At 35.5% G+C, this 18,682-nt stretch overlaps 1 protein-coding gene across 9 annotated transcripts in view; it reads left to right on the top strand.

The window, feature by feature from the left end:
• ZBTB20 (zinc finger and BTB domain containing 20) overlaps positions 1-18,682 on the top strand; it is an 826,710-nt gene that overhangs the window by 573,376 nt on the left and 234,652 nt on the right. The window contains exon 7 of one of the 9 annotated variants that reach the window (XM_037057413.1): positions 2,740-2,839. The exons of the other annotated variants lie outside the window; for them this stretch is intronic. The gene's annotated coding sequence lies outside the window, so the exon portion shown is untranslated. The remainder of the gene's footprint in view (positions 1-2,739; positions 2,840-18,682) is intronic. 9 annotated transcript variants of the gene reach the window in all.

Here is an 18,682-nt window from a genome sequence, read left to right as displayed (position 1 = left end):
AACAAACAGACCCTGCTGACGTTTTGGCTCTGCTGAGCCTTCCTCTGAGCTAAAGCATCTGCAGCATCTTCCTGTTCTAGACCCTTTATCTGCTGAAGTTAGCTGATACTGTACATGTCAAAGAAATGTTTGACTATTGCATTAACAAGTTGATGACAAGCAAGTTATTCCCGCAACTGAAATACTGATGCTTTTAGCAGGCTGCCATTTTGACCTTCATCTTATTATACAGAAGAACCTGAACAGCACAGAGCACAAGGGGGGGGGGGACCAGTATTGTTGCCTCAGGCCTATTAGACAAACAAGGACCCCCTGTCTAGGGCTTAGGGGCAGCAGTGTAGGGGGCACACCAGGCAGTTGCATCAGGGTTTAGATGGCAGTTCCTAGTAAAATGTAAATGTTGCAAACACATTGGACTGTCTCAGGATTTCTGAGATAAAGGGAGCTGAACAGAAATTCATTTCTTTCTGCATCTCCTCCTCCCCCCACACACATGTCCACACATAGGCCTGTATAGGCTTTATAGCATTTTAATAGCTGGAAACATTAATGACAATCGTGTACCAGCTTTACACACAGTATTTGCCTGTTCTTGGAGTTCCTCCTATCAGTAGCCTCTCTTCACCTCCTGCTCATTCAGCATAACATCTGGAACTCTCTTAAACTAATCAGAACCACACCTCTATCCCTGAGGAGCGACGTATGTCTTTCAGCTTCCTCACAGAAACCTTCACCACCGCCCAAGACACCACCGGTTCATCCTCAACCTTGGTGGCCAGCAGGGAGTGCTGATACACTGTGCAACTGCTGGCTCGTCTTTCCGTTCGAGGAGCCTTCCTCCCCTGGGGCACCCACCCTTGGTGTCCCCATAGTGTGCAGACCCCGTGGGTGTCAGTCCTATCAGTGTGCAGAGCGGAGCTGGAGCCTGTAACCAGAGCCTTGCTGGTTGCTTGAGTGCTCTGCCCCTGCTGGTGCCGCAGGCGTATCAGCCCTGGGAACAATGGAGTGTTGGCCCTAAGACTGTAGCCTTTTCGTAGAGCTGAGCTTCTCTTATTCACCAAGGTGTCAGGTGCCCTGTATTCTTTTTAGGCCCTTCGTTAGGGTGCATTTATAGTGTCTTACCTGGTTTAAATAGTGACGGGAAGCACTTGCATTCTCAGACATTTTCTGGCTGTTGCCCTAGGTGCTTTCATTTTTTAAAGTCTTGTGTAAAAATGATTATCTTTGTTCAGCCATGAGAACCCAAACTTCTTGCCAAAATAGCGATGGGGCTTAACTTTCTTGTATATTTGGCAAATTGACCGCAGTACTGCCTCCTAGATGAAATGTTTTACTCCTGTCCCAAATATCTCGTGCTGTAATCTATACCTCAGCTTTGTTCCCTCAGAAGACAGGTGGGAAGGCTATGAGAAGAGGGTCCCAATGTTTGATACAGTTCAGTATATTGTTCCTAAAAAGGGAAGTGAAAGTAGTTTGAGGTGGCACTTGTATTTCTGTAAAAGAAAACATAGAAACAAATGATTTGAATTTTAAATGGAGTTTTTTTAGTGTCCTCCTTTTTTTTTGAAAGTTCCTACTAGGATTTCTGTAATGATTTTGTGTTTTATTCTTTAACAGAACTTAAATGGCAAAGACATGAGAAGCTATTTTTTTATTTGGAAAAAAATTAAAATCTTTTTGCTAGGAACCCTCGTTTTAAATACACATTAGGAAATGGATAATGGCAACAACAAAAATATTCTCTTCCTATTTAGAGGGATAGCTGTTTAGTGTCTATGTATGTGTTTTTGATATTCATTTACTTATTTGAGCATTTATTTGGCTACTTATTTTAAGAAAGTACCAAAGGAAGGAAGAAAAGAAAAATTCTTATGCTGGAGTACTTTCATGAGATACTTAGGGTAAGAAAGGAGCTTGATGACAGGGCTGTGACTTTATGTCACGCTCCCACTTCAGCGACGTGGGTACCAAGACCAAAAGGGGTTTAATGACATAAGACAAGGTACACAGCAGGGTTGTGGCAGAGCTGGGCCTAATCAAGAGCCAACTTTCAGTTCAGACAATACTCTATCAGAAATTACATTAAATTGTTTAAAACTTTCTTTTAAACAAGGACAATCTTATTTGAATAACTTACACTGATGTGCTTAAATCAAATAGGATATTTGCTTTGTTATAACTGCGGTTATGTATTGGCTAAGAACTAAGAGATACATACTTAAACAGTTTGGAGATGTTTCTTTCTAAGCTGTATTTTATCTGAGTCATGTAAGGAATTGTTGTAATTTCAGTGAGTTTTTTAGTTCTGCAAGATTTCAAAGAAACAGTCCATTCCCATTCAGACACCCGAAAACATACATTTTCAAATGGGTCTGTTCCTTGAGTTGGGTACTCATTTAAGCAGGCCATATTCTAACATTCTTAGAGATAAAATACCTTTTATTAGATTAAAAGAAACCTGTTCTTTATTCCCACTTTTAGCAATGTTTTGGTTGGTTCTCGTAATTGTCAGTTTCAATAAAACAGATTAAGTCAAAACATAAATGGTTTTGTTTGTTTTGGTTCTTTTGGTTTAACACAAGGGGATAAATAAAAAATGCAATTTACCTTTTTGTAGCTATGATAATTATATACTCTATTTTTCATGTATGCAAAACTTATTTTTGAGGGTTTTCTCTGTTTCATTTCTCCATTTTCGCATTTTCCAAACATCTGCACCGTGGCTGGTGGCGAGAGTAGCAGTGACTGGTGCTTTTCCTCCACGTTTTGAGAGAGAGAGAATTGGCTGGAATAAAACCTTGCTTTCCATATGGTCGACTTGAAATACTGCGTAGAAAAGGTATTGTCTCTTTTTATTTTCTGAAACCAGAGGTGAGCCCGTGAACAAATAGCCATGTCGATGCCAAACCACCTGTTGAGCAGCCCCCACTTCACCGGTTGAACAGTCTAAATGGATGGAGGTTCCTTGCGCATTGGTGGCGTCGTATCAACAATATATGCTGCTGGTCACTCACTGAAAGCAGCCTAAGTTTTATAGGTAGTCAAGAAATGAATTGAGTTGTGCTTTGGATTCAACAAAATGATCAACTTTTAAGTGTATTTGACTATGAAGTGCTTATTGATCCCTGGAATATTGGAATCTGTTGTCAGGAACAGTGAGGAGAAGATGACCCTAGTGCTTTCTTTTGCCTTGATTAATTCTAGTTAGGAAAAGCAGTAGTCTTTGTCTTATCAATTCTTTTCACTTAAAATATTTCAAACACATAAAAGTATAAAGAGTAATGTGAAAATGCAAGAATTTAGCACCCAGGTAAAACAAATCCTAATTAATTTGGAACATTTACTTCTGAACCTTTTTTTATCTTTTATTTTTCCATTATGTCACATACAGTGAAGTGGACACATTAAGTGTATAGCCTGATGAACTTTTATGTAAGTGTACATTCATATGACATTGAATACAAGATATAAAACATTCATCATACCTAAGAAGGGTCCTTCATATCCCCTCACGGGTGATATTCTCTAAAGCTTTAACAAAAGGTTGAAAACAAGTAAAACTATTCTAGTGTCTCTCATCAAGAATAATTTTATATAAGCCATGTATTACGGCTTATACAAAATGCATCCCACTGAACACAAAATTAAAATTTATTTATTGAGTCTCTCAATGGTAGACATTATTCCCAGTATTGCCCCTTCACAAATAATACTGCAGTTAACATTTTTATGCATGTTTAAACATAGGAATTGCTAAACTGGAAGAAATAATGCATTTTCAACTTTACTAGAGGTTGTAAAATGTCACCCCAAAGTGATGATACCAATGTATGTTCACATGAGCAATCTATATGAGCTTCTCCATATGTTTCATAATATTTGGAATGGGAAGACTTTTTAACTTTATGTCAGTCAGATAGGTATTAAATAATATCTCACTTAAAAGTGTTTTTTTTTTTTCACTTATAACCTGTTGGGATTTGCTCATGTGTGTTGCCTATTTGTATCCTTGCCCATTTCTCTGTTGGTTTGGTTTTTTTGTTTTGGTTTTTGTTTTTTGGTTTTTGGTTTTTTTGCTATTGTTTTTTGTTTGGATGGCTTTTGGTTTTGGTTTTGGTTGTTGTTGTAATATTCTGGATTCCCATCCTTTGGGCAATATAGGATACAAGTATCTCTTCTCAAGGTGTAGTTCCTCTTTTAACTGAGTCTATCCTAGCATTCATTTTTAAGAGTTTCTAATTTTAGTACAATTAAATTTATTGGTATTTCTTTTATGATATGTCCTTTTAAGTCATTTAAGAAATCATTTCACCCTGGCTGGTGTAGCTCAGTGGATTGTGTGTGGGCCTGTGAACCAAACAACCACAGTTCGATTCCCAGTCAGGGCACATGCCTGGTTTGCAGGCCAGTTCCCAGCAGGGGACTCACGAGAGGCAACCATACATTGATATTTCTCTCCATCTCTCCTTCCCTTCCCCTCTAAAGATCAATGAATGAAATTTTAAAAAGAAGAAATCCTTTCATATGATAAGGTCATTATGAAACCTTCCTATATTTTGTTCTAACAGTTTTAAAGTTTTGCCTTTCTAGATCTCTAATATTCTTGGCATTTGTTTTGTATATGGAATCTTACATGACCCCTATTTTAATTCTTTTTCATGTGGATAACCTTATTTCAGCACCATTTAACAAATTAGCCATCCTTACTACTAATTTGTAGTGCCATATTTCCCCTACATCAAATCTGTTTTTAGGATTTTCATTTCATCCAGAGGACTGTTTCTCTATTCTTGTCCTAACACCATAGTGCCTCAATTACTATAGTTTTATAATATTCTTGTTATTTGGTAAGGTCAATCTCTGTACATTGTTTTCTTACAAGTTCTCTTGGCTCCTCTTGGCCTTTTGTTATTCAGTGTGAAGTTTAAGGTGAGCTAGTCATTTGGTAAAAGTCCTGCTAAATTTTATTTGTAATTACGAGTAGAGTAATACTCTAGAGAGTAATCTGGGGGAGAATTGACAGTTTTTATGACATCATGTCTTTCTGCCCATTAACTCTTCTCTACTTAATCAGGTCTTCTTTTATGCTCCTTAATAATATTTTATAGTTCTCACCATACAGGTATTGCTCGAATCTATTTTGTTAGCTGTCTTTTTATGTAAATTAGAGTTTGTTGCTCTTATGTGTAGAATCTGTTTTTATTTCATTATTTATTGATTATCATTGTTGAATATTCAGCAGCTTTTCTGAATGCTCTTATTAGTTTTAATGGTTAAGCTGGAAATTCTCTTAGGTTTTCTTCATACACACATAGACAATCAGTAAATAATGACACATTTTTCTCTTAAATTTCATTTCTTAAACGCTCAATTTCTTTTTCCTGTCATATTGCATTAATATGACCTCTATATAGTATTGAATAGAAACTTTGATACTAGGAATATCTGTTCTGTTTCATACTTTAATAAAATGTTTTAGAAACGTAATATTTGCCTAAGGATTTTAATAAATCAAAACTATTACATTAAGGAGGTTTTCAAACTCTATTTATAATTTGCTAACATTTTTATCATAATATCTAATATATTTTCTGCATCAACAATATACTGTTGATGCAGAAATAAATAAACAGAAATAAAATTTACTGTTTACATGTTAATACTTTATATAATGTTAATACATTTCCTGATATTAAGTATATCTTACATTCCAGAGAAAAATTTACTTGATCTTGGTGTGTTTTTTAATCCACCATAGAGTTTAATTTGCTGATATTTTCTGTAGTATTTTTGCATAGGGATTAGTTTTTTAATTTTTCATTTTAAACTGTTACTGTAGAGTTGTGGGACTAAATATAAAGAGTTTCCCATTTTAGTGCATTTGCAGTACCAGCCTTATAAAATAAGTTGAGGTGCATTCCTTTCTTTTTTTTTCTATTTTTGAAACTGTCTTTATACTATAAGGATTATCTATTTTAAAGATTTGGTTAAACTTACCTCTAAAATCATTTGCACTTGACATTTTCTGTCAGTAGGGGGTAGGTAGTATAGGGTGGATTTTGATGATCAGTTCAACTATTTCTGTGGTTATTGGTTTGTTTCTTACGTCATTTTTGGGAAAGTTTGTTTGTTTGTTTGTTTTAGAAAAGTGTACAATTAACACTTAATCTGCACTTTCACATTTATTGCCATAAAATTGTTTATAACAGTTGATGATTTTTTATTTTATCTCTATTGATCCCCTTATTCTTAATATTATTCATCTGATCCTTTTCTCTTCCTTTACTAGTTGTTAGACATTATTCTGTTTTATTTGCTTCTATAAAAATCTAGCTTTTGATTTTGCTATCTACTTTATTATGTCTTTGTATTTGATATCATTACTTTCTGCTTTTATCAGCATTGTTCATTCTACTACCTTACAGTTTAGACCATTTCCCCCCAAGTTACTGAATTGAATTATTACTCATTTAAATTCAATACTAATTATTTTTTAAATGAATTTTAATCTCTAAATTCTTCAAGTTTCTGATTAGCTGCATAATATGTTTTAATATGTAGTCTCATTCAGTTTTAAATATTTTATGTCGGTTTTGATTCATATTTACCCCTTGAGTTATTTAGAAGTGTGTGTGTTCTCACTTCCTAAATATATATTTGCTCTATAGCTATTACCTATTCTGAATTTAATTGCATTTTGATAGGATTTGTTTTATATCATTTTAAGTGAAAAAAAAATTTTTGAGCAATTTTTTGTGACCTGGTACATGGATTTTACTGCTGGACGTAAAAATCAATAGGTGATTTATCTGTTCCTTTAGTTATTATGCTAATATTTTTATATGCATACCAAACTATGTGTTTTTCTAATAAAAATTTTAATTCACTTTGTAGTATTTCTGGCTTTCTCTTTAATGCCAGAAAAAAAGGGTGCCTAGTGTGTTTCATCTACTTACTTAGTATCAGTCCTGTTATATAACTTGAATGAAGGTTTAGTTTTACCTGTTTGTTTTAAACATATACAGAAGTGCTTACCATTGATTTTTATTGTCAATAATTTTATTACTCATATATTTTAGTTATTGCTGTGGCAACTGCTGTTCTTGGAGTCTATGGCTTCCTTTCTTCTTGTTGAATTACACCTTTTAGTAATTCTCTAGGGAGGGGCCTGGGAGGTACACTCATTTTGTATATCTAAAAGTATCTGTATTTTATCTTTAATATTAAATAACAACTTATCTGGGAATTTTGCTCATCATTTGAAAATATTGCTCAAACAGATCTTAGACTATTGTTCTGTCATTTATCATTACTTAAGAGAAATCTGCTACCAGTCTCTTCCTCTTTTTGTAGGTAGTCTGCCTTTTTCCTCTAGCAACTAAGAGTTTTTGTCCTGGATGTCTTACAGGTCTTCTGAAATATGTCTTCCTGTTGAATTATTTTGATTTATTAGTAATAAAGTCAGGATATACTGTCTAATCTCAGGACTCTAATTCTGGAAAATTCTCAGGTATTTTCTTTTTCTTTATTGTTTCTCTGTCACTACCTTCATTTTCTTTTAGTATTCTTATAAGGTATATATTGGTGTTTCCTACTCAATTACCCAATCTCTGCTGCTCTTTCATTTTCTAAAAATTATGTTTTACTTTCTGTGACTTGTATTCTGAGTATATTTTTTAATATTAACTTCTACCTCACTAATCCTCTCCTTGAAATTGCCCCATCTTAAATTATTCTATCTATTGCATTTTTATGTCAGTGAACATATTTTTCAGTTTTTAGATGTGTTTGTTTATCACTTATTCTTACCTTATTGCTTTGTTATTAATCATTTCTTTTATAGATACATTTTATTTATCTCTGAGTAATGTAAACATACTCACATTTAAGTCATTGTCAGCCAATTTTATAAAATCAAATTCATCTGGACTGAATGTTCCAATGATTAATTTTATTGACTTTTTCTAAACAGATTTTTTTTTTTTGCTATGTTTTAGATTTCGGGGCAGGGGGCAGGTTAATGTTGGTCATAGGCTTTTTTTGTCTTGTCTCTTGGTTCTCTCTCTTTCTCTCTCCCTCTCCCCCCCTCCCCCCTCTCCCTCCCTCCCTCTCCTCACTAGCAGTTTTGCAGTTGATTCTATCTGGATTCCTGAGTTTCTAGTCCAGATACAAATCTTAGAATGGTCGCTTTCAGCTTCTTCCTTGTAAGAAGATCATGAAATTGTGTTTTTATCCTCCCACCTCCCAGAACCTACCGCTGTATGTAAGCTATTGCCTCAAGCAGTGTTGAACAAAATTTTTACAGCCTCTTGCTAAAATAGTGAGCCAGGCTCAGGTCCACCATTTCACATGGAGCCTTTCTGGCCCCATTGCTTACTTCAAAGACTTGAACTCTCAGCCTCCTCTGTGTGCTTCTGGACACAGATTTCACCTGGCTTCTGGCTTTGGCTCCCTTTGATGCTTTTAGGTTTTTGTGCAGAAATGATCACCGTCTTTCTAAGTCTCAGTCTGCCTCTTCACTTTTCTTATTTTGTACTGCATCAATTTTTTTCAGTTAACAACATATCTTGGACAATATTCTTTGCGTTTTACATCTTTGATATTTAGATACATCATTTAAGAACAAATAGTATAAATAATATTATTATTGAATGTTTAGTTGGCTAGGCACTGAACTTTATAGATTTTATTTTATTCAATCCTCTCTATAATCAGTATTTTTATTCCCATTTTATAAACTAGGAAATTAAAGCAAATAGGCTAAATAAATTCCCCCTTAGGAAAGAGATTATAACTAGTAAATGGCAGAAGTAAGATTTGAACTGAGTTCTCTGCACTATCAAAACCAATGTTCTTAAAGTACCAATTCTGTGTTTAGATTTTGTGGAGTCTTTTCAAACCTATGTTATGGTGTTTATCTTTAATACAATAATTAATATCTATTATAAAAATATATCTGGTTCTATCTCGGAAATTTTATTTAATATTGTCTGTGTTTTTACGCAATGTTGGTTCTCCCTCAATATATAACTGTTTTGTTTGTTATCAGTCCAGTAATTTGGAAGACTTAAAGCATCATTTTTCTTCTAGTAATGATTGCTGTTATTTTTTAAACTATTTAGGCCTGTTTCTTTAAATTATCATCATTAATGAAATTGTATTGTATATGAGATGAGAAATTTAGGATGCTACTTTTTTATTCCTCGACTTCTACCCAATTTCTCATATTTTTTAGTAATATATTATCTCATGTATAGGTTATTATTCATTTTCATGATTCAGCTTTGGAAAGGATGCTCACAAAGAGCTGGATCATGTATTGGGTAGTAGAGACCTTCTAGCAAAAAGTAGGTGCTGGGTAATATTTGTTTTGTATGAAATGAATGGACCTGTTTTGTGTGTACACACATGTATGCAGAGAAAGAAAGCATAGCTGAGATCTCTTTAGAATCTCTCTCTACTGCTGGATGACCCACCTATTCACTGAAACCTTAGATTTTGTAAATGATTGCATAGTCATATGGTTTAATAAATACTCTTGCTGTCAATACTTTTGTCAGGCAAACACATACTTTGTGAACCAACCCTTTACAATCAATAAGCCCCTATTCAAATTAGTTCCATTCATAGTTATTTCCACATTTGCCCCTCTGCCCAACAAATGATAAATATACTTGGCAACTCCCATTCTCACATCAGTGACTATTGTTAGGTTTTCATTTGACAAATACTGTGTGATTCTTAAAAATGAAATAGTGATTAAATAGCAATAGTTGTGTCATATTCAATTGATAATGACCTGTGTTCTTCCAGAATAGTTCATGTTGTTAACTATTTAAATAGAGGCATTTTGAAATAGTTCTTATTGTTTTATTTTTTAAGGGTAGTTCTTAAAATCCTCAATTGTAGTAAAAGGAAATTGTTTACAGAAGTTGCTAGGAAAATTTTATTTTTCCTTGAGTATCACTAGATATTAATCAAAACCTCAAAGATGATCTGTAACATGCTAGAATAAAAATTTCAGTGCTTCTATTGTAGTAAATCAGACCTATAAAACAATGTGATTAACAAGAAAAAAAAGCAAGGTACTATAAACTGTATCATTTGCTGATGTGCTAATTTTATGGAAACTTTGATGATATTTGATCAATTTATAAGAAGTACAAATTACTTATGTTTATAAGAACACTCAAGCCTTCTTTGTGGAGTGATTTTAACCATCTTTTATACATAAAAACAGGTTAAAATTAAACTATCTTCCCAGCTGTTTCTAATCTTTAAATTGTAAAAATGATTTTTATTATTCTCTATTTAAAAGGCACTGAACTTGTAATCAGGAGACTTTGTTTCTACTCCGAGTTCTTCATTTAGCTAGCTCTGTGAACTTGGGCAACTTATTGAACGCTGAGTCAGTTTCTTCATTTTAAATGTAAAGAGTTAGGCTTCATGCTCTGTAAATCCCCTTCCAGTGAGTGTGTGTGTGTCTCCCTTTTTCTATCTCATATATAAATACCTACATGTAGATGTATAACCTTAACTGCATATAGGTTTCACACATCAATAATTGAAGTTATTTAACAGAATTTGCAAGGAAATGTCCAAGAATGGGATTTATTTTCCCCTGAGTAAGGCAGTTGAATTTAGCCAACAGATGAGTAACTGGGAGCTACTGTAGTTTCTTGATCAGGACTGATTTGGTAAAAGCAGTATTTTCCAAAGTGCTGCTAAACAGCAGTCTAGAGAATGGGTCAGAGTGGAAGAAATCTGGCCTACAGACCAGTTAGCCATGAGGCCATTGTTCAGGATGAAATAAGGAGAGTCCAGAGTATAATGACAGCATTAGAGATAAAGTGGAAGGAGACGATATGAAGATACTGTTTGTTCAAGTACAACATCTAAAAACATTATTAAGGAATCATGAAAGAGAAAAAAATAAATGTCTAGTAAACATGTGAAAAAGCATTTTAACTTATTAGCACTCAAATATATGATTTATAAAAATAATAACTCAGTGCTGGTGATTGTACAGTAAAGCTGGCATTCATATAATAGGGATTATGGAAATATATATTGACATAAAATTCTGTGAAGTGTATGGCATTATAGTATCAAGAACCTTTCTTTAAAAATGGATCCTCTGGCAGAATAATTTTACTTCTAGGAATCTACCTGTAGCAAATAAACTCAAAGATTTATTTACTAAGATGTTCATCACAATGTCATTTACAAAAGTAAAAGAAGAGGAAAATAATCTTAAATATGTTAATAGAAAAAAATCATTAAAATTATGGAACATCCATGTATATTATTGCATGTAATCATTATTAATTATATAGTTATTAAAGATACTTTAAATAATTTTTACTAAAGAATGCTCATGATATAATGTAATTAAAAATATCTGACCCAAAAGAAACTCATATACGTGACATGATCCCAAATTAGAAAAATGAAAGCATTTTATTATAATCAAAGGAAACATTAAAATGTGAACAACAGTTACCTCTGTATGGTAGAATTGAGTAATATTTTATTTCTTTTTTCTTAAACTTTTTAAGTGTTCTAAAACAAATACTCTGAATAAAAAAGTAAAAATTAGAACAAATAGCAAATAACCTAATCAAATTCAAATCTGATAATAATTCACCTTAAGAATGCATGTCTATAATTTCTCACCTCTTAAAGGAATTCAGATGTTTTGTTTTCCCTATTAAGCTTCTGAAATATCCATAATGGAGATTTTAAGAGTCATGCCATATTAACTATTATATATATTTCCCAAATCATATCATATTGTTCCTACTGACCAGTGTTTTTAAGAGTCTTTTTTTTTTAAGTGGGAGGTGGAGGTTCCCATACATTTGCCTTTGGTTATCAGCCTGCACTAGACATTCCAGAACCTCGTTTTCCTTAGTCCATCAGTCACATCTGACATTAACATGCTCATATCACACATATATATATGAGATTATCACAAGGGAAGAAATCTAGATCATGCTTTTTTATGTTTTCAGTTGTTTTTAACTTCTAAATTTCTCACCATGTAAAAATTTCATGATCTAATAATAGAATTTTGAGTAATTAAAATATGAAAACAAAGTGTAAAGGTCACAGCCAATGTCACTATAGAATCACTTTTATTGAGTGGAACAAACTGCTACTGATAGAATTTACCAGGCACCCATCTCAAGAACAGAATGTCAGCTGCTCTGTATAAGAATGAATAAACATCACAACTTACTTGGCTCTGTACCCAGTATTTAGCCAGAAAAGAAACCCCGTTGAAGGCCAGATAGAATGAATTAGATGAAGTTTTATCAGCTCAAAATATACAATTAACTTATCTGCCTCTTTTCTAACAAAATTATGTAAGTAAACATGTTATGTTTTTTAAAAGTCTACATTCATCACACTAGCCAATAGCGGAGTGCTAGAGAAACTAAAAATTTCCAGACCACGCCCTCTTTTTCTTCTTCTGCCAGGAGAATGAACAGTTTCCCCCCAGCTCAGTCCTCCCCAACTACAGGTTAACCCAGAACCATCTGTACATGAGCTTATGTCTTTTTCAGAAGGGCAAGTCCTGTGAGGGCAGAGGACTTTGCCCTCAGGACAAAGTTACCTCAGGTTCTGGCAAAGTTCATGATTGTTGAATGGCCTAATGAAAGATTAGCAGTTTAATTTAGATGATTTGAGTAATTATAAAATAATCTAAAGGCAAAGTTACTTGTGTACAAATGCTCACATCCTATGTATTATTATGTAACCAGTTTTACTAGCATTTGACAAGTTTTTTTATAATGGTGCTATCACCAAATCGTGAACATCTTTGGGAGTAAACATCTTTGAAAACATATTTTCCTGCAAGGCTATGAGTAAAGGCTATGTAGTTGTTAAGAGCTCTTGCAATGATTAGTGTGACACCCATAACAAGTTATTAAATCTCTTTGAATCTCAATTTCCTCATCCAAAAGATGGGAATAGTAATAATACTTGCCTCATAGTCCCTGCCGTGGATGAGATCTAACATATTAAATAGCATCATGCCTGGCTAAGCCCTTGAGCTATTATTACTAGAATTAATGGCTCCCAGGAAAGCCGCTTGTATTTACACATGCATCTTGACAACTAGGACGGAGGGTACAGATATACCAGCAGGGGCTCTCAGTGGATATAGAATTAGAGAACTTAAGTGCATAAAGCACTGCTTTTTTGAAGCGTCAGTGTAAGAGTTACTTGGGAAACTCGTTTAAAATGTAGTTGTTTGAGTTTCACCTCAAGAGATACTTAGTTTATTTTCTCTGGGGTGAGACCATGAAATATGTCTTTTTTTACATGCTACTCATGTGATTCTGATGTAGCTAGTCCCAGACCGAGTTCTCAGTAACCTTGGAATTCTGACTCCATCCCAGCTTTTACTGCGGATCCCTCCAGCCCCATGGCGCTATTCCCCAGGACTTGCCCTGTGCACATCTTGTGGCTTGGCTCCCCCGACGCCCTTGCCCTGCCCCACTGAAAGTAGAAAAGAAGAATAAGGAAGACAGGGTCACTTGGGAAAACTTGAATAACTACAGTAAATTATCTGTTATTTTGTGTTATTTTGATTAATAATCTTCTACATTGGTCCAAAGTGAGCTGACTTAAAAAGTAAGCTTGAACTTTGGAGCAAGAGTTTCCCCTCACTGTGGAATGACTAGCTTTATAGTGAAGTTTATCTCCTCTTTTCCCATGGAAATGCTATCTGTGGAACTTAGATGAATAAGCACAATTGAAGTGCAAAGTGTTAAATGCATGCTTCAATTTAGTCAATGCATTTGCACATTGAAGTAATTAGGATGTATTTAAAAGCATTCTGCTTGCAATACTTTGTTCTTCATTTCCTACAAATCAAATTAGTGAGGGGTAGATTCGATTTTGACATCATTTTGAAAATATTTTCTTTTTCTTTTTAAAATTTTCTTCGTATTATATTTTTACAAAGTTCAAAACACAACCAACTGTGACTAAATTCATAAAAACAAAACAAAAAGTCCATAGTGCAGGAAAATGAAAAACAGGACAGGGCAGTATGCAGTAGAACAATGTAAATCATACCTTAAATATAATTGTAACAACACACCTTATCCATGTCTGATCAATTAATAGCAAATACTTATTCCTATTCCAATAGCAAATAGCACACTTGCACTTTGAGAGCCCCAAATGTAATTATTCATCTCAGTTCAAATAAATATGAAAAGACAAACCCACTGAGAAAAATCTTAACCATCTCTTGTTTTCATTGTACTCTATGTAATGCAATGAATGAATGTAAAGAAAGATTATAAAGGATGTTTCCTTTGTTAACAAAGCCTTCAAGCAAAATTGCTTATTTCTTAAGTAGTTGTATTTGGCAGCGCCAAGAACTATTATGGAGCTGTGTGGCACAAAGACAGACCTGCGGTGATACCCCACCTCCCCACATTGTCTGCATGATCTAACAAATCATTTCACCTCTTTGAGCCACAGACGTCACATCCGTAAAGTAAAGGTAGTAGTATCTACACTGCAGAGTTGTTTTCCTGATGTGCAATAATATATTTGAAGTACCTGGAGTTTAATATGGATTCAATAAATAAATAAAATAAATAGTATTAATGCAGGAAAGAAAATTTGGAGGGGTAAGAACCCAAAATCCTCAGAGAAACTAAGACTAGACAAAAAATATTCTGTCTTCTCACTTTCCTATATACTATACACAGGGGTCACAAATTTATCATTGAATTTTATTGCTGAGTGATCACTTTACTTTTATATCTTTCTTGCTGCCCAAGTTATTGTCCTTTAGTTTTTCATTTAATTTATTCTATTTTTTTAGGGAGGGGAAGGGAGAGAGAAAGAGAGGGAGAGAAATATCAATATGTGGTTGCCTCTCACACGCCCCTACTGGGGACCTGGCCCACAACCCAAGCATGTGCCCTGACTGGGAATTGAACCAGCGACCCTTTGGTTTGCAGGCCGGCACTCAACCACTGAGCCACGCCAGCCAGGGCATGTTGTTGTCCTTAATCTAAATCACACCTCAAAATACATGTTGAGAAGTTTCTTTTCTTTGAATGACTATAATTTTCTAATACAAATTATTATTGTATTCTGTTGTTGAAATTAACAGTACTTTGGATTGGACACAGATTAGTTAAGTCCAGTTCCTCTTATTTTTCTAGACTGATTTTATGGTTTTAGATGCCTGTGTATTTATGCATTATGCATGGAATCAACAAAAAGCAGATTCCTTTGTCTTTCATAGGGAGCAGAGATGGTATCCTGTTCAACCCTATCTTCAATAAGTAGGGCTGTGTTCCATACGTATGTAGAAAGTGCTCATTTGATGTTAGTTGACTTAAGTAAATGAGCAGAAACAAAATGCTGAAAAAATATTTATATAGCATAAAGAAGCCAATTCAAGAGCAGTGTCTGCAGATAGTAGACAGAGAGCTTAAAAGGTACTTATGGGCTTCAACACCCCATCAGCTAGGATGGCTCCATGTAGAATATTGGCTCTTTTAATTCAGAGCTTCTAATTCATAACTGGAAGAAGCACATGAACCAGAGGAGCCAAGTGACCTTCAGTCAAGGAGCTGCAACATGACCTTCCTGTCAGAGCTGGAAGGGACCGTGGATATCTTCCAATCCAAGGACCTCAAGTCTCAGTTGAAGGAACTGAATGACTTACTCAAACAGGTGGTGGCAAAGTTTATTGATACTCAAACTTTGGTTCTCTGATTCTGGCCCAGTTCATTTGATACTGTACCATGTTGCCTTCATGTCCTCACACTGTCCCCTCGGGGGTTCCCATGTACCTACAGTGGCTTCTCTTCCTTTGACCAGACAATGCAATGGAACATCCGAAAGTCGCTCTAACTGGAATTATTTCACCTATTATGACATTTTCCATAGAACCTAGAAGGCCACAATAAATGGGTTCTTTCATTGATTCTTAAATTCATTTTTTACCAAGAAATAATCTATATTAAATTGTTACTAACCATTAACAGTTCATCCAAATTACTTAAGCTCCCTTTCAAGTAAATATTAGCTGGATCAGAAAGGAGTGGAAAATTAAGAACTGTTATAATTTGAGTGAGGAGGAATTGTTGGAAGAGTTCTGCATTTGGGGTGTTACCCAGGAAAGGGCAAGGCCAGCTTGGCTATGGCAGAGGATGGAGGGGGGTGTCCAGAGTACCCAGAAAGTAACTCAAGGATTTGAATCTTTGAGGAGAGGGAAAATAAGGAAAGGTGAAGGAATAGAAAAATGAGGGAGTGAAAAAGTGGGGGGAGGGAGCAGTGCAATAGACTTAATAATTTGGTCTTTTGGTTCATTATTTACTGTATTTGTACCTCTTATAATCAATGGAGAAGCCTTATGTTCAGGTCATTCATGATCTATTACAATTTATATTGTTACTATCAAGAAATTACAAGAATTCCTTGAATTGAGTATAAATGACATTCATGAAACACGCAATAAAGCATTTGGTAGGTAAATATCTTCCCTATCCACCTAGAGTGGAGGAAATATTGATGGGCTGTTGATGGTGAATTAAACTGGCATACCAGAAATTTTTACAAATGGTTTCCCATGCTCCATTGAATCTGTTGCTAAGACTTTAGTTGTATACCAGCTGTGCATGCAAAATCTCATAATTATTCTTACTGTATTAAGCATTTTATAGCAATTTTAGCTCTAAAATGCTATGCAATACTTTTTATGCAAGTGTACCAGACATGTAAGCTGTTCCAATGAAAACATTTCCTTTCATTTAGACACGTGGTTTTAGGATTCCAAACTTAGCTGTCTGCATTGACAGAAGAATCTTTGGGACAGATATCAGGTTTTTTATTGGGGAAGAAGGGGCGAGTGCATTTTCTTCCATATGCTTTAGTTTTCCAAGCAGCTTCATCAGAAAGGGGACATTTCACTAATTGTACAAGACACTGGTATCAGCAAATACTGCTACTGAGCCCTAGCTCCTCCCTAGCCTGTCCTATTGAGAAGGCACTGGAGAGGAGACTAGAGTGATCTCTGCATCCCTCTGGGGTGTAATGACAAGCAGGCAGAAGGATTTGGACTTAACCTCTCTGCAGAAGGCGGACACCTTTAACACTGCTGCACGTGCTTCTGCGCCCTGCAGTGGCAAGTCTTGGGCCTGAGCCCAAAGCTGGCGTGGAGTTTGAACCCTTGGCATTCTGGCCCAGGGCCAAGTGCTATCAATGGAACCCCACTGACACCTTTAGTTATTCTTCCTAGATTAGGATAGTAATTTACTTGTCTCTTTGATTTCAAGTGTCTGGTTTTGTTTCCAGATGCCTCCCAGCTCATCTGTATTCCAGGGGTTTCAAAAGACTTTAACCCCATTGGTTCTTTCCTTTGTCAGTTCCACTTGGTGCACACAGGAGGGGTACAGAACTAGAGAGAGGCAAGGGAGGGGGGGGGTGTGTGTGTGGAATGGGGGCATGTTGGGAGGGCTTGGTGAGGCTGCAGGAGTAAATGAAAGAAGTATTCACTTTCAGAATATGAGCTATTGTAGTGGAGCAACTCAGGATGGAGGATAAGAGGTGATGTTTAGGACAATGCAGTGAGAATTGTCGTCAGATGGATTCATGTGTAAAAGCCCTCCGACAGGAACAATCTCAGACCTCCCCCCAAATGACTGAAATATATGAAAAAGGTGGAGAGAGCATAGAAATTATATCCCAGTGCCAATAAGATAACAGCACTTGGATTTTAACATGCTCTGGTAGGAAAAGGCATTTATACAGGGGTGTCATTTCATGTTTACAAGGGCCTGTCTAGCACTGTTTATTGATTGTAGTGCATTTCTTTCTCCAGGACCCTGTAGATAGATAATTGCTAGAAATGTCCATCATTAGCAGAGCGATGAGTGCAAATATCACACTAGGAAAAAGATACACATAGGATTCTGCAAGCAGACATCAAACGGGGGAAGGGTCACACAACAACATGTGCAGCTGCAACTCCAGGCAAACACACGCACAACACCCTGTGTAGCCATTGCACTGAGAAAATACACAGAGCCCCCTGTGCAGCCATCACACATCGGGAAAATACACACATGACACCCCTATGCAACCATCACACCAGGCAAAAGCATAGACATAAAATGCTAAGTCAATAGGAATGAACAGCTCATAAAAGCCTACTGGAATAGATCACATCACAGCCAGGTACATCTGTTCTCAGCACTAACCATTATCGTTAGCTTAAAATGCTTAAAATCACTACACATCCTCAGGTCTAGGGACAGATTATTCCAAGAAGATTCTGCTAAATAGATTTGGCAATGCAGTGAAGGGGACCTCTACTACATTAAAGTGATGCATTTTGCATCTCAAAGGCTGTCAGCTGTATTTAGAGGCACTGTGTGATTGGAGAACAATGCTCGAGGATGGGATAGCAATTTTCCCAGCCCTTCTAAATCTGGGGATGATTTTTACCCCAACATGATGGGTTAAGTGTACAATTGAATGGGCAGCTATCAGTTTGGGAGGTGACTAATAAAAGCAGGATTGGAAACAGTTTTCATCTGTACCGTTTTTAAACTGGAACACTAAGGGGAGATGTCGTATCTAGAGGTCTTAGTGAAGTCAGACTTCAAGCCATCAGCTTGAGATAAATAAGTAGTAA

The sequence above is a fragment of the Sturnira hondurensis genome, unplaced genomic scaffold, assembly GCF_014824575.4.
Source record: "Sturnira hondurensis isolate 20B ecotype Veracruz unplaced genomic scaffold, ASM1482457v3 Scaffold0009719, whole genome shotgun sequence".
Classification (NCBI taxonomy): Eukaryota; Metazoa; Chordata; class Mammalia; order Chiroptera; family Phyllostomidae; genus Sturnira; species Sturnira hondurensis.
Note: the sequence above shows the minus strand (reverse complement) of the source record. Positions and strands in the feature narration are given on the sequence as shown.